The 4,378-nt window shown below is 39.3% G+C and overlaps 1 non-coding gene across 1 annotated transcript; it reads right to left on the reverse strand.

Moving 5' to 3' along the window:
• Window positions 1-1,393: 1,393 nt before the first annotated feature.
• LOC140257542 (U6 spliceosomal RNA) lies at window positions 1,394-1,496 on the reverse strand. The gene has a single exon (XR_011905050.1). It is a non-coding gene; the product is annotated as a U6 spliceosomal RNA (small nuclear RNA).
• Between the last annotated feature and the right edge of the window lie 2,882 nt (window positions 1,497-4,378).

The raw sequence follows: 4,378 nt of genomic DNA on the forward strand, positions 1-4,378 counted from the left end.
ACCACTCCACAGTCTTTAGAAACTGTTTATTTGTGCATTCCAGTTTCTTTTTAATTTCTACTTTTGTTGATAAATTTAAATGACAGTATTGACTGCTGTCATCGCTTTCCATTCTTTTAGCGTTTTCTAAGTGCGCTCAGTAACGTAGACATTCCCTCTGTCACTTGTTTCTCCCGTCCTCCCCTACAGCAAGAACCACAAACCGTGCTCCTGACACTCTCTAGCATATGGAAATATCTCATTTTTAAAAACTGGAAACCAACAGAGGAATATTTTATCTAAGATCATCCTGAAAAATCTACAACATCAAAAATTAAACCCAATGATCAGAAAACATAGCTGTGGGGACCATAGTGGAAAGCAGACAAACCGATAACATCTTAGACAAGGACCTATCCTAAATGCAGTAAGATATTTACTGTTTGACCTACAGTTCACACACTCCACTGTCAATAGATAAATCACATTTTTGCAGTACCAAGAGATTTCACTTGCAATTGCAGCAGAACTTCATCATAATAAACTGATCGACAGAACACTTCTACCTCACAAAAAAAAAATTGGTGACAACAACAAGAAAACGTTCCTTGCCTATATTTCGCATTCAAAAACTTCAAACAATTTTAGCTGTAATTTTTATGTGATACATACAGAAAGATGGATATACTCAAGCTGTAGAACACAAAGTCAATATCTTTCCCACGTACAACAAAATAAGCCATGTCTTCTGTTGCCTGCATGCACTTTTGCACACTGATTTACAGTTAAACTACCACCATAGAAAACTGAAATAATAACTTCTCAAGCACAGCTCACATATTTCCAACCACTTTCTTGAAAGGTGGCTATTAATTCCCTTCAGAGAATATTTGATGGAAAGCAAACGGGTTATTTTTTATGAGTTGATAAACACATGACTTTAACCTCTGTTTTCTCAATTACCAGTACTGTACATGTTCTGTACATTTAATCTGGTTCTTCGTTTGGAACTGAGTTGAAGAATAGCAACCACATATGTGTGATATTTAATCACAACTACCTTCTCATGGGAGTTTATTAACCAGCAAAATGATTCATTTAATTGTATATTAAGAAGTTGATTATTCCCACAAGTAATACTCATTCAGTTGATGTGTTAAGCTCCAATCTGTCCCTGTTGGAGAGAATCAAAGAATGTATCACAGAACCATAGAATGGCCTGGGTTGAAAAAGAACACTATTCTCATCCAGATTCAACCCTCCTGCTATGTGCAGCATCAGCAACCACCAGACCAGGTTGCCCAGAGCCACATCCAACCTGGCTTTGAATGCCTCCAGGGATGGGGCATCCAACAGCCCCCTTGGCCAACCCGTTCCAGTGCATCATCACCCTCTGGGTGAAAAAAGTTCCTCAAAAAATATGTAATCCTTCATGAATTTGCATGTCATCCTTGTGCAGGGGCCATGCTAATCTTCTCTGTATTGTTCCAATTTTAGTATATGCACTGCCAAAGTGAGCATTTCATCCCACTGGCCTAAGTCCAACTATCCAGCCTGCCCAGATCCCTCTGTAGGGCCTTCCCAATCCCAGGCAGATCATCATTTTCTCCCAACTCGCAGTCATCTGCAAACTTACTGAGTGCACTCAATCCCACCGTCCAGGTCATCAACAAAAATATTGGACAGGCCTCAACACCAGCCCCTGGGGAGCACGACTCACCACCAGGGCTGCCAGCTGGCTTTAAATCCATTCATCACCATTCTCTGTGCCTGGACTTGCAGCCAGTTCTTAACATAGCAAATAGCGTATCTGTTTGAGCCATGGGCTGCCAGCTTCTCTAGGAGAATACTAGGCTTGGCTGAAGTCTACACAGACTACATCAACAGCCTTATCCTCATCCACAAGACTGATCACTCGATCATAGAAATAGATCAGGTTAGTCAAGGAGGACCTGCTTTTCCACAAATCCACACTGGCTGGTCCTGATTCCCCAGCTGTGCCACATGTGTCATGTGATCTCTCTCAAGATTTCTTCTCCATAACCCTTCCTGGCAGCAAGATCAGATGGATGGACCAATCCTTTTGGAAGAAAAAGGATTTTATTTTATTTTTTAAATTCCATACTCTCTCCTGATGGCAGTTAGCATCAGGCTCAGCATGCTGAGAGAGCCAAGGTCAGCAAGCTGACAGAAGCTTTCCCCAGAAGCCTAGGTAGTATGCCACCTAGTATGTATAGCTGTTATAGAAAGCCATCTTCTCTTTGACACAGGTCACAGGTTGCCCATTCACCCTATAGCTGGTTGTAACAAGAGAAACATATTTACTCTACATCATCCCCCTTTTCAACTAAAGCTCCACAGATTTGACATTTCTTTGCCTTACTAACTATTGGTAATTTAGATGCTTTTATGGTCTATTAAAATGTACAAGTGAAAAGGTAACCGCAAAATCAAGAAATCAAAATGGCATTTAAGCTAAATTGTAGGCCTTAGCCAACAAGCAAACTGCTTACCTTCGAGCAGCAAAATGGAAGTTGAAGACCAGCAGAAAAACTAAATTTTAATTGAGGAGAGATGGCAGAAGGAATTTAGGTTGCATAGATTTCAGAAAGGTCACTAAGTCTCTCCTTCCTCCTCCACTCCCTTTCTGCCCTTCTTTCAGTCTTTTATTTCCCTCTGCACCATGCAGCTGAAAAGAGCATTTGGTCCAAAGTCATTAAGTATGGTATTGGGGTGAGCCACATATGTGGATAGGGAACTGGCTTAAATGTCACAGACAGAAGCTGTTTATGAGACAGAGCAGTTTGGGACAGAAGGATTAGTGGAACGCCACAAGAATCAGCATTAGGACCATTTTTGTTCGTTTTATATATCACTGACCTAAGGCATGAAATATGTATGAAGGTGAAGAAATTTGCTGATGAAACAAAACCAGAGAATAGAGCCACTAAAGACAAAAAGAGAACAGCAATAAAATTCTGAATGACAAATAGACAGGGATCACAAGCTGATACTGTTAGTGGCTTCACTGGCATCTGCAATTCATTGTAAAGAAAGATAAGGTTATGAGATTACAAAAGAAAAATAATAAAAGGTAGTGCTCTCTCAATAGCCATATGCCACAAAACATTTAACAGGAGTTGAATACAGTCTTGGTACTGGAGAGAACTTTAAAACCATCTGCACAAGGATTAACAGTATTTAAATTAATAAGGCAAGAGATTCTAGGATAGATATAGTAAACAAAAGTAGTACTTGGAATAAATCATTCTAATACTACATTGGGGACTTGAAGCCACATTTGAAATGCAGCCATGGTCCTCACCCCTTTAGTATAAGAAGAATGTTGTGAAAGTGAAGATACTAAAAGGGCAATCTGAAACTAAGAATTTACTTCACTCTCCAAAGGAGTGAGCAGCTTGTCATGCTTCAAAAAAGGGATCGTAGGAGATGGAAACCTTTTTGAAATAAACAGAATACTGACAGGAGTATAAAAGAAAGAATACATTAGAGTGGAAAAAAATGTAGTGAGTTGAAGAGAATTGGGAAAGGTTTTGCCTCAAATGTATCTAAGAATTACATAAAATGGAGTCTCTCCATGAACATGCAAGGATGATGATGACCAGCATTATCTGAATGGCCATCTCAAGAAATGGTGTAGATCCCTAGATGTCATAGAGCCATTCTGCTCTATCAGAAGGAATTTCACACCTTACCATCTGGAGAGCACCAGTTACTCAAAGGAAAAAAGTTATCAAATTGACAAATCAGAATCTCTAACTCATCTAATCTTACTGCCCTGGCCCATGTCAGCAACACCAATACTGCACTAACACAACCCCATTCATCAATTATATATATACTATTCCACAAGCACTACTCAAAATGCCAGTTCAACACTGGTTCCCTCAGCCTCTCCAGAACATTCTCAGTTCCTCACACCCAGATCTAATCCAACTCTTGAAATCAGTACAAAGATCCTTACCATTTTGTAAACAGGCTGACCAGGAAACCAACTGCTCATGAACAGATGCAACACCTTCAGAATTATTACATGGCATGACGATGTAAGGCAATCAGATTTACAAATCATCAAACAGCTTTTGTTGCAATGCTGTTAATTTATTTTTCAGAACCTGTTATTTTCCTAGCCACAGTGGTCTTTCCAAACCTAATAAGAAGAACTAGCTTAATGTTATTAGACTGCTAAAAAATTTTCATTATGTTTAATTTAGGAATCTGACAAGAGAATTTGAAATCATATCCTACCAAAATTAAAACCACACTGCAAAGCTAATCCTAGAAGGGACCACTGCAATGTAATTTCAGTCCTTCTGAAGTGACAGATTGGAATCCCAACAACAACAAAAAACCTGCAGTGAACGATTTTAAATACCAC

Source organism: Excalfactoria chinensis, chromosome 11 (genome assembly GCF_039878825.1).
Source record: "Excalfactoria chinensis isolate bCotChi1 chromosome 11, bCotChi1.hap2, whole genome shotgun sequence".
In the NCBI taxonomy this organism is placed as follows: Eukaryota; Metazoa; Chordata; class Aves; order Galliformes; family Phasianidae; genus Excalfactoria; species Excalfactoria chinensis.